This window comes from Brachycentrus maculatus, unplaced genomic scaffold (assembly GCF_059751285.1).
Source record: "Brachycentrus maculatus isolate JH-2025_06_01 unplaced genomic scaffold, ASM5975128v1 h1tg000310l, whole genome shotgun sequence".
NCBI lineage: Eukaryota > Metazoa > Arthropoda > Insecta > Trichoptera > Brachycentridae > Brachycentrus > Brachycentrus maculatus.
The window spans coordinates 1,308,785-1,321,882 of NW_028281060.1; the positions used below are offsets into that span (position 1 = coordinate 1,308,785).

At 30.7% G+C, this 13,098-nt stretch overlaps 1 protein-coding gene across 2 annotated transcripts in view; it reads left to right on the forward strand.

Annotated features, from left to right (window-relative positions):
• Positions 1–218: 218 nt before the first annotated feature.
• Positions 219–13,098, forward strand: part of LOC148304665 (uncharacterized) — a 34,173-nt gene continuing 21,293 nt past the window's right edge. Inside the window, exon 1 of one of the 2 annotated variants that reach the window (XM_088267975.1) lies at positions 219–416. The gene's annotated coding sequence lies outside the window, so the exon portion shown is untranslated. The remainder of the gene's footprint in view (positions 417–13,098) is intronic. The other variant, XM_088267976.1, reaches the window with a different exon arrangement.

The following is a 13,098-nucleotide window of genomic DNA, read 5'->3' on the forward strand; positions in this document are numbered from 1 at the left end:
ATCACCTTTCCTTCATGTGTCAACGATCAAGATAACACTGCGTGTATATGATGCAGTGCCTTATGCACCATTGGGTGCGGATGAGGGTTTGAAGAAATAAATTAGTTAAAGGATTAAAAATGCGCGGCAAATAAAAAAACATCCCCCTGGAAAAACAATTAGTTTTGCAAATTTCCGTCCGAAAATAGCGCCATCTCGACGCATGCGCGGCTCCGAATGAAAACAGATTGATCCTGAAACGCACTAGCGTTGTTCCTGCGTTTGTTGCTCCGAAAAATCATAATAAACCCTGAAAAGTGTGTTTTTGTTCACCTGTGCCGTGTTTCGAAGCTTCCAGAATACAGACTCCAAGTTCTATTAGCAGTTTCACAAAGAAAAGCTCCGAAATTCAGATTTTAACAAGCACGTTTTTTCAGGTAAGACATTATTTATATTGTTCTTTATCCTGTAGGTATGCGTTCTTATCTTTTTGTACAAGAAAAATGAAAACGAACTGTACTTAAGATATGTTTTCAACGTATATTATTTTAATTTCTTTGTTTTCCTGTTTGTTTTCTTCGTTGACTTACAAATTACATTGCAAATTGTTATATTATAATATTTTAACACATATAAAAACAATTCCTTGAATTTAAATGCATTTTTCGAGACGCCAACATACGAAAATGTGTTAAATAGTATTGTTAAACATTTCGTAAAATATACATTTGAATTTTAAAATATTTTTATTGATACAGATATATAAAAAAAAACGTTAATTCAATGTTTAAGCTATCTTTTTTATGCTTTTAGATACCCCTTTGTGTAGTATATATTTTTGTACGCTTATGTAGTGTTAGCGGATTCTGGAACAGGTAGATGATTTCGTGTATTTAGGTAGTATGTTTTCTAGGGATGGAAGCATTGATAAAGATATAGAAAGGAGAGTGAATGCTGGGAACAAAGTGAACGGTGCACTGAAATCAGTTATAGCAAATAAAAACCTATCAGCGGAAGCTAAACTGGCAGTGCACAACGGAGTACTGGTTCCAACTCTAATGTATGGAAGTGAAACATGGAGTTGGCAAAAGAAGGATGAAAGTAGACTGAATGCAGTCGAAATGCGATCTCTCAGAAGAATGTGTAACAAAACGATGTATGATAGATGTGCGAATAGTGAAATAAGGAAGGAATGCAAAGCTGAGATAAGCATTATCGATAAAATTAAGAAAGGTGTGTTGAGATGGTTTGGACATGTAGAACGAATGAGTGAGGAAAGAACGGTAAAACAAATTTATGAGGCGAATGTTAGCGGGAAAAGAAGCAGAGGAAGACCGAGAAAAACATGGCACGATCAGGTATGCCAAATACTTGAAAGTGGTCAGGTTAGGAGTCGTAACAATCGGCGGGTATGTATGAGGAGATGCATGGACGTGGAAGAGGCGAAGAATGTTTGCAAGGACAGAGTGGTGTGGCGCTCTATTCTCTCTGCCTACCCCTGCGGGGAAGTTAGTTAGTTATGTAGTGTTAGCGTGTTTGTCTACTATTCTGGAGGTCAGGGTTCGATATTAATGTGGTTGTAATAAATATTCTTAAAAAATCATTGGTGTTTAGTAATTTATGCGAACGATTATTCATTGTCTCGTGTTCGCATTAAATGATACGCTGATTGAAAGAAATACTTTTTTAATACGTTAAAAACCTTTTTATATTAGTTGAAAGATATTGCCACTCCCTACTAAGTCAGCCAATAATAAATAATAATATATTTTAATAACTTATATACCGCTATTTTCGTAAAATACTACCTCAAGGGCGCTTCATCTTCTAATGTAGGTACATCTATTCAGAAAAAAAATTGTAACATTTGAAAAAATCTGGGTTTTCTCCACCGAAGAGTTATTTTTACATTTTGACATCTCAACATAGATGAAGAAGAATATGAAAGTAACAAAAAAACCACTTGGCAAATGGTTAAAAAAGTGAACTCATATGAAGTATCATTTGAGTAGTGTGATTGTCAATCACAGGTAGAATGGTGAATGTTGCACTTGTGTAAAGTGATTACTTTACCAGCTTATGACAGGTCATAAGCAAAAAAAGTATATATTTCTTGAACCGATTTTGGAACTCAACCACGATGATTGAGTTTTTGCTACAATACGGGATTAGACATATCGCTCACTCCTTTCAACAACGTCATGTATAAAAAATCGTCAATTTTCAGTTGTGCGTATTTTCAAAATGCCCAGAAAATGTACTATATCCCAGCAAAAGCGGCATATTTTTAACTTAATATTTACCCGCTACAGGGCAGAAAGTGTTTTTTGCATTTTGAAGAAAAGGTATTGTTTAATTTTTTTTTTCAAATGGAGAAAAAACCTTTAAGTTTTACCTAAAAAGATCTGTTTCATAGTAAAAAGTTCAAAAAGTGGCTTGATATTTATTTTTAATACATTGTATTATATTCTTAAACTTTAAAAACGATCTCCTGAAAAATCAAGTTTTTTTATATATGCCGTTGTTGAATGAAGTGAGCGATGTGTAAATTGATTACTTAAGTAGCTTATGATAGGTCATAAGCCCTGTAAATACCTAGACTGCCATATTTATAACGCATGTGTTTGTAGTGATTTGACAACAAATTCATTTTGTATATCAAAAAATGTAAAATAAAAATAATTACCATTAAAATATAACTTTGTTTTAAAATCACTATAAAACATTTGAAGTGATTTTAAAACAAAGTTGTATTTTATTTATTAAATGGAAATCACGAAGTTAGTGCTTCAAATATAAATTATATTAAAAAATAGTTCTCAAATATTGATTAGAATTAAATTAATTGATTTTTATAAAGAGCGTGGGATGGGCAAACAAAGAATAAGTATGGAGGTCGTCATTGGTTATATGAATACCAGATAAATAAAAATTTCCCAATTCAGATATTTCCAAGAAATATTTGCCGCAAAATTTCTCTTTTTCGCAGAAACAATTTCGTTTCTTTGTAACATGAAATGTATTTTTTATTGCAATTGAATCTAAATTTACCCAATTAACATAAGTGGGTTCTTCAGAACGATTAATTACGAGATGTTACATACTAATAACAGGCGGATTCTATCATAAGTAGACATGGGCGGTCGAATTAAATAAATTACATATTATTTTCTGACATCTCATCAAAGATGAAGAAGAATATGGAACTAGGCATTTACGGGGTTGACGACCGTCATAGGCTGGTTTAAGTGATACGTGTAACATTCATCAATTCTACCCATGGACAACCACACTACTCAAATTCTTGGAAGTTCTATATATCGCTCACTCCTTTCAAGAACGTCATAAATCAAAAATCGTCAATATTCAGTTGTGCATGTTTTCAGAATGCCCAGAAAATGTACTAAATTCCAGCAAAGGCGGCATATTTTTTACTTAATATTTACCCGCTACAGGGCAGAAAGTGTTGTTTTTTCATTTTGAGGAAAAGGTATTATTTAATTTTTTTTTTAAACATACTTAATATTTTTTAAATGCAGAAAAAACCTCAGGTTTTACCTAAAAAGATCTGTTGTACAGTAAAAAGTTCAGTAAGTGACTTGATATTTATTTTTAATATATTGTATTATATTCTTAAACTTTAAAAACGTTCTCCTGAAAAATCTAGTTTTTTAATTTATGACGGTCTTGAAAGGAGTAGTAGCGATAAATGAACCAATTTTGAAACATCATTCTTGAATCCTCCCTCCCCCCCCTCCCAAGGATGGAAAATGGGAAGATGCAAGGGAGCTGGCAGCCGACTGAAAAGCCTGGAGACAATTTGTGGACTCCATATGCTCCACCTAGGGAGCGGATATGGTTTAATTAATAATTCATTATTCTTGAATCACTAGAACATCACTAGAGACATCTATTAGTGAGATGAAAAGAAACTTTTTATTGAGAAGAAACTCTTTTATTAATATAACTCTTTTTTAAAGATTTTGTGAACAAGTATTTGGACACACTCAAAATGTTGTAATTAAATTACAGTTCGAATTACAAAACGACTTCTTAAAGAGTAAACTTATAATATTGTTGAATTTCGAAACAAACTGTTTAGAACTAACTAGAATTTCACTGAATTTCATCAATGATGAGATGAGAGAAGCTTTATATTTAGCGGAAACTCTTTCACATGTATGTGAGGTCCGAATCCAGGATTATATTCACATACTCAAGAAACGCTAGAAAATACCGTTTTAATTTTAATTTTTCGCTTAAAATTTGACCAGTTAATTTATGTATAGCATTTTGAGTAGAATTGGTGAATGTAACACGTGTGTAAAATTATCACTTAACCAGCCTATGGTGGTCGTAAGCCCCGTGAATGTCCAGACTTCTATATTCTTCTTCATCTATATTAAGATGTAATTGGATATAATCCAGATTTGTGAAAAAGTATTTGGACACGCTCAAAATGTTGTAAGTAAATTTAATTTTGTTTGCGACTTCCAACATATAAAGCTGATTTTAATAATTAATTTATTATAATTTTTACGGGTCATGGATAAAGTGACCATACGTCCCGTTTTGAACGGGACCGTCCCGTTTTTAGATAGCCTGTCCCGTTGTCCCCAAGCAATGTTTCAGGACGTCGAAATGTCCCGTTTTCAAAAAAAGAGCAACACACGGTAAGAATTTTTTATGAAAAAGTGAAAAAAATCGACGATAGTTTGTAGTTATAGCCGTTTCATATAAATTTGCTAAAAAAATCCTCGAAATCTGCTGAACATATGGCTAAAGCAGGTGGCTGGTGAGTCATGTGCAAAGACTAATTATTTATATGAAGACCGCCGACTCTTTATATAAATAATAAAACAATATAATTTTTTCATGTTTATAATATTTATTCCTCTTATTTTCTTTAACAACATTCCTTTTTTTATTCATACATTAAACTATGAAAAAATACGTGTTTTCTTGAATAAACAATACATACTTTTACGTGAAAATTGGTAAATGTCCCGTTTTAGGGACAAAAATAAATGGTCAGTTTAGTCATGGAGCATTTCGAGAAAATCTCTTCCGTTTTAAAATTAGACAGAACTGTATTTGTGAATGTAATGAGACGTCATCACAAGATGTCATTCATTTAGTGTGGGTGTATATAATTTTGGAATGAGAAAGATTTAAATTGGAAACCAAATGTGCGAAAGAAGGTATGCAGTTGATAAAAAAATATGATTCAAAAGGGCATACAGATCTGTCAGTTTTAGTGCTGTCTTATTTAGAAAATATGACAAGCCGAATAAGATAACTGAATGAGCTATGTGACTAATCTTGATTGAAATAAGATATTGAATCCATTTTGTCTATTGTATTGTTTTAAGGGATTAACCTTATTATTAATTTATTATTTACTATACGCATTCACTATAAATCCTTGTATATATACATACACACACATATAAATAAATGTACATATATTTACATATATATATATATATATATATATATATATATATATATATATATATATATATATATATATATATATATATATATATATATATATATATATATATATATATATATATATATATATATATATATTATATATATATATATATATCTATATATATATATATATATATATATATATATATATATATATATATATATATATATATATATATTTATATATACATATATATTTATTTTTATATATATATATATATATATATATATATATATATATATATATATATATATATATATATATATATATATATATATATCTATATATATATATATATATATATATATATATATATATTTATATATACATATATATTTATTTTTATATATATATATATATATATATATATATATATATATATATATATATATATATATATATATATATATATATATATTTATATATATAAATAAATTGATATTAATAAAGTGATTTTTTCACTGTACTATTTATTCAATATTACCCTGGACTGGTACCTAATGCGGAGGGCTGATCAACTTTCCTTCATGTGTAAACGATCAAGATAACACTGCGTTTGTATTACGCAGTGCCCTATGCACCATTGGGGTGCGGATAAGGGTTTTATCATTATATTATATTATATATATATATGCATATAAACATATATATATATATATATATATATATATATATATAAATATATATATATATATATATATATATATATATATATATATATATATATATATATATATATATATATATATATATATATATATATATATATATATATATATATATATATATATATATATATATATATATATATATATATATATTTATATTTATATATATTTACTCAAAAAGGTGAGATGAAAGACGCTGTTCATTGAGCAGAAACTCTTAAATTTATTATCATTTCAAGTATCACTTATGCTTATTCATATGTAAGTCAAGAGCGTTGAAGCCATAATGTGATAATAAAATGAAAAACGTACCAATAAATATCCTTTGAAAAGTTTTATCATGTCAGCCGTTAATCTGAAGTAGGAACTCGTTTTTTATTGATCTGTAATATAAAATAAAAATAATTACTAATTTTGATTACAATAATAAAACTAAGCAAGGTGACATGAATAGTGTATTTTTAGATTTTATTGATATACATATTAATACAATTCGTAAAAAAATTAACTGGTCAACTTATAAGCTAAAATAATAATAATGAAAATGATATTTTCTGGCGTTTCTCATGTGTGTGATTTTAATCCAGGAATCGGACCTCACATACTTATATAAGAGTTTCTGCTCAATAAAAAGCTTCTTTTCATCTCACCAAAACCTCTCTTTAGTGAAGTTCTAGTGATTCAAGAACAATGTTTCTAAATTGGTTCGTATAGTAATGCATTACCAAATACGACATTTTGAGTGTGTCCAAATACTTGTTCACAAAAACTGGATTATCTCCAATTACAGGAGTTATTTTCATCTTATTTTTTGACATCTCATCAAAGATGAAGAATTTATATTATCCACTGACACTTCGTGATGGAATTGCATTTTTAATTTATTTTTAGATTAAAACCAATATTTTTAGCTTTTCCACTTTTTTATTTGACCAGCGACCGGGTTTCGTCGTTACCGACATCATCAGTCCAGTCTGATGATGTCGGTAACGACGAAACCCGGTCGTTGGTCAAATAAAAAAGTGGAAAAGCTAAAAATATTGTTTTAATCTAATAATAAAAAAAAAAGATGAAGAAATTCTAGTTATTCAAGTACAAGGTTTCTAAATTGGTTCATATATAGAACTTCCAAGAATTTGAGTAGTGTAGTTGTCAATAATAAGTATAATAGGTGAATGTTACTCGTGTGTAAAGTGATCACTTCAGATCAATCAGCCTATGACGGTCGTCAGCCCCGTAAATGCCCAGACTTTAATATTTTTCTTTACCTTTGATGAGATTACAAAAATAATTTGAAAATATTCTGTTAAAGATTCTGAATGCTATCGCTCATGCCTAGTATGTATGGTGTGGATATGGGAATGTGCGTGAATTATCTTTGGGCCTTGTGCCCAAACCTACCCCCTCCCCGTGTGTAACTGCTCGACCTACATCCCTTAATTAAATTTTAAATCATCCATCAACTGTTAGTTAGGAAGCGACCGTCACTAATCAAAATTATGTTTTGCATAAATCGTGACAAGAATAGAGTCGCGTGTCTTTAATTTTATATATATATATATATATATATATATATATATATATATATATATATATATATATATATATATATATATATATATATATATATATATATATATATATATATATATATATATATATATATATATATATATATATATATATATATATATATATATATATATATATATATATATATATATATATATGAAATGCGCTCCGTCAGACGAATGTGTGGAAAATCATTGTATGACAGAATTAAAAACGACGATATAAGAAAGGAATGTAAGGCTGAACGAGGAATAATTTAAAATATTAGGAAGAGTTCTTTGCGGTGGTATGGACATGTGGAGCGAATGGATAGCGAGAGAATGACTAAGAAAATATATGTGGCGAATGTGAGAGGGAAAACAGAACGTGGACGACCGAAAAAGACTTGGCACGATCAGATCAATCAGAACCTAAAATCCGGCGGTGTCAAAAGTCTGCGTAATCGGAGGGCATGTATGACTAGATGTATGGATGTGAAGGAGGCGAGGAGTGTATGTCAGGACAGAAGAGTGTGGCGTTCCATCCTCTCTACCTACCCCTGCGGGGAAACGGCGCTTTGGTAGTAGTAGTATGTAGTAGTAGTAGTATATATATATATATATATATATATATATATATATATATATATATATATATATATACATATATATATATATATACACACATCAACCATAGATGTCGCTGAAGAAGTAGCGGAGGAATGTGTATGTATTTTAACAAAACGCCTACGTTATCTAACGAAAATAAAAATAAAAATGACATATGAAACACATATAAACAACGATATGATCACTCAAATCATAATTTTGCAACCTCAAATACTTGTAGACAATTTGTGTATTAATTTTTAAATCAAACAAATTTTTTGAGTTTACTAAGTTGTATTCTATTAACAAAAACACAAAATTGATATTGTGATAATTGTTTCCCCTAGTTATAGCATTTTCAAACGAATGTCAAACTTGTAAATTATATGGGTGTGATTAGGTTAGGAGGGTTGTCAGCAAAGACAGATTGGTGTGGCGTTCTATTCTGTCTGGCTACCCAGCTGCGTGGCAGCGGCGGATGTTTAGTAAGTTTGTTAGTTTTATACAATTTTTCGATTAATATCATGGGTATTTTACTTATATTTTTTTAAAAGAAAATTTGTATTTTTATTATTTACAAAAATACTTCGATTTCGTACTATTTATGTGAGTCTGAGCGGCTTATTATTAGAAATAGGTATCAAATTGAGGTAGAGTGGGTTCGAACCAAGAAGCTCTGACTCAAGAGTCCGCGAGACTAACCACGGGACCACAACCCGACACGATTTGATGCCTGGATGGTTAGTTTGTTAGTTTTATACAATTTTGTGATTAATATCATAGGTATTTAGTGTTTTAATGGTTAATTAGTTAGTTTTATACAATTTTGTGATTAATATCTTGAGTATTTAGTGTTTTGATGGTTAGTTTGTTAGTTTTATACAATTTTGTGATTTATATCTTGGGTATTTAGTGTTTTGATGGTTAGTTTGTTAGTTTTATACAATATTGTGATTCATATCTTGGGTATTTAGTATTTTGACGGTTAGTTTTTAGTTTTATACAATTTTGTGATTGATATCTTGGGAATTTAATGTTTTGATGGTTAGTTAGTTATTTTTATACAATTGTGTGATTAATTTATTGAGAATTTAGTGTTTTGATGGATATATATATATAATATATAAAACCCTTACCCGCACCCCAATGGTGCATAGGGCACTGCGTTATATAAACACAGTGTTATCTTGATTGTTTACACATGAAGGAAAGGTGATCAGCCCTCCGCTTCAGATACCAGTCCAGGGTAATATTGAATATATGAAAAAAATCACTTATATTTATTTTACCCCCCTTGGGAATCGAACCCAGGACCTCCAGAACGGTAGCCTAGGAAAAGGTTTTGATGGATAGTTAGTTAGTTGTATACAACTTTGTGATTAATATGTTGGGTATTTAGCGTTTTGATGGTTAGTTTGTTAGTTTTATACAATTATGTGATTAATATCTTGGGCATTAAGTGTTGTGATGGTTAGTTTGTTAGTTTTGTACAATTTTCTGATAATTATCTCGAGTATTTAATGTTTTACAGGCAACAATTATCGATCAGGAAATAGTTGAAAATGCAAATGCGTGAAGCGGTAACTGTTTCAATGTCACTTCAGTAATTGGAGAAACTTTCAATCAGAATATCGCCGGACGTTAAAATAATAACGATTAATATTTAATAACATAGTTACATTTATTGCGTTAAACGTATTAAATATCTGACAACTTGTTTGAATGGTTATTCAATATTTATTACACAAAAGAAAAGCGCCCATAGTAAAAACAATTGATAAAGTGTTAAAAATACAAAGACAATATACTTTATATATTATTTCGAGAAATAAAAATACTTTGTGTTCTGATCCACTCACATTTTTTATTTAACCAACTAGTTTCGGCAACAACCTGTTGCCCTCTTCAGGGTTACATTTATTACTAGTAATAAATAGGTTACATTTATTAATAATAATAACAATAAAACCCTTATCCGCACCCCAATGGTGCATAGGGCACTGCGTCATATAAACGCAGTGTTATCTTGATCGTTTACAAATTAAGGAAAGGTGATCGGCCCTACGCTTCAGGTAAAAGTCCAGGGTAATAATGAATAAATATGACAGTGAAAAAAATCACTTATATATATTTATTTTATTTTACCCCCCTTGGGAATCGAACCCGGGACCTCCAGAACGGTAGCCGAGCGTGGTGACCATTACACTACGGAGGCGGACAATTGCGGATTACTAGTAATAAATGTAACCCTGAAGAGGGCAACAGGTTGTTGCCGAAACTAGTTGGTTAAATAAAAAATGTGAGTGGATCAGAACACAAAGTATTTTTATTTCTCGAAATAATATATCAAGATGATCCACAAAGTTAATGCTTTCAATATTCAAAACACAATATACTTTACTTATTATATTATGTTCCATGACAAGACTAAATAGTACCCTGCCCAAAAATAAAACTCATCCAATGTAAAATACATACTCACCTACTCCTTACAAATTGTTAATCATGCTCGAATCCATACATATTTTTCATTCTTCTGTTTAATCATATACTATGTCCAATTCCAAAAATGTATATAAAACTAGGTGGGGAACAGGTAGATGATTTCATATATTTGGGTAGTATGTTTTCTGGGGATGGAAAGATTGATAAAGACATAGAAAGGAGAGTGAATGCTGGGAACAGAGTGAATGGTGCACTAAAATCAGTTTTAGCAAATAAAAATCTATCAGCGGAAGCTACACTGGCAGTACACAATGGAGTTCTGGTTCCAACCCTTATGTATGGAAGCGAAGCATGGAGTTGGCAAAAGAAGGATGAAAGCAGACTGAATGCAGTCGAAATGCGATCCCTCAGACGAATGTGTGGCAAAACGATGTTTGATAGATGTTCGAATGATGAAATAAGGAAAGAATGTAAGGCTGAGATAAGCACTATCGATAAAATTAAGAAAGGTGTGTTGAGATGGTTTGGACATGTGGAGCGTATGAGTGAAGAAAGAACGGTTAAACAAATTTATGGAGCGAATGTAGTTGGAAAAAGAAGCAGAGGACGACCGAGGAAAACTTGGCACAATCAGGTATGTCAAATACTTGAAAGCGGCCGGGTCAGGAGTCGTAATAATCGTCGGGTATGTATGAGGAGATGCATGAATGTAGAAGAGGCAAAGAATGTTTGCAAAGACAGAGTGGTGTGGCGTTCGATTCTCTCTGCCTACCCCTGCGGGAAGCGGCGTGATGGTTAGTTAGTTAGTTAGTTATATAAAACTAAAAGTACTACCCAAGAGTAATATCTGTCATCTGTAACGGCAGCGTAAAATCTGTATCAATACAGATAAATCTGTATATATGGCAACACTGCGCAAGAGATCACCTCCTAGCAAAGCACACAAGTAACAATTAACACACTTGATTGAAACGTACCATATAAAAACATGATTTTAAACACAGAAATACATCAAACAAAACCTTAAAGGTACCTCATTTAGTCAAAAGAACTTTATTTGAACAGTGACTATAAAAATCCGTTAAAAATACGTATAAAAGTCTGGGCATTAAAGGGGCTTACGACCGTCATAGGCTGTCATATGTTGAGATGTAAAAAAAAAATATGATAAATAACTCACATAATTGGAGATAATTCAGATTTGTGAACAAGTATTTGGACACACTCAAAATGTTGTTAAACTTAAATTCATTGCGCTTCAGGACATATAAATATAAATATATATATATATATATATATATATATATATATATATATATATATATATATATATATATATATATATATATATATATATATATATATATATATATATATTTATACTTGAAATTTTATAATACAATATATTACACAGTGTCACGTTTCCTTATCAATAATAGCTACAGGAAGGACACACTTCGAACCAGTGTCCCTTCACTCTCTCTCCTCAATGCCGACCACTTAACTTTTACTCGGCTACACTTGCATATCTTATTACAATTGTTTAGGTATTCATAAAACTACAATAAAGCAATATCTCCAAGTTACACGACAAATGAAATCAACCGGAATGACGTCAGTCAAAAAACGGAAGTATGCTCGTATATGCACCTATTTTTTCCGGTTTTAAATCATTAAAATTCACTTAATACTACAATGATTAAAGAAACTAAAGAAATTAAAGAACACTTCGTTTTTTACCACTTGAGTTTTATTATAGACTACATATTTCAGAAGTTAAACTTCCATCATTCAGGTCTGTATAATAACTAAAATATAAAATATATAATAATAATAAAACCCTTATCCGCACCCCAATGGTGCATAGGGCACTGCGTCATATAAACGCAGTGTTATCTTGATCGTTTACACATGAAGGAAAGGTGATCAGCCCTCCGCTTCAGGTACCAGTCCAGGTTAATATTGAATAAATATGACAGTGAAAAAATCACTTATACTGTATTTATTTTACCCCCCTTGGGAATCGAACCCGGGACCTCCAGAAAGGTAGCCGAGCGTGCTGACCATTACACTACGGAGGCGGACAATGTCTATTCCAAATAGCTTACTTATGTAGGGCGCCGTGACTTAATACTGGAAAAGGCTGTTATTAAAATGAATATAACTAAACGAGATGATAATATTATGCATTGCTACTGGAGATGTATAATTTAAACTTGCTCTTCAGGGTTGTCGGAGTGAATTCGATCAACAAGTGAGTTGCTTTGTACACTTGCTTCAATAAACTCTAACCGAGTAGAGTCGCACACACTGAATTATGCATGAAGTAACCAACTCCGAAACTTCA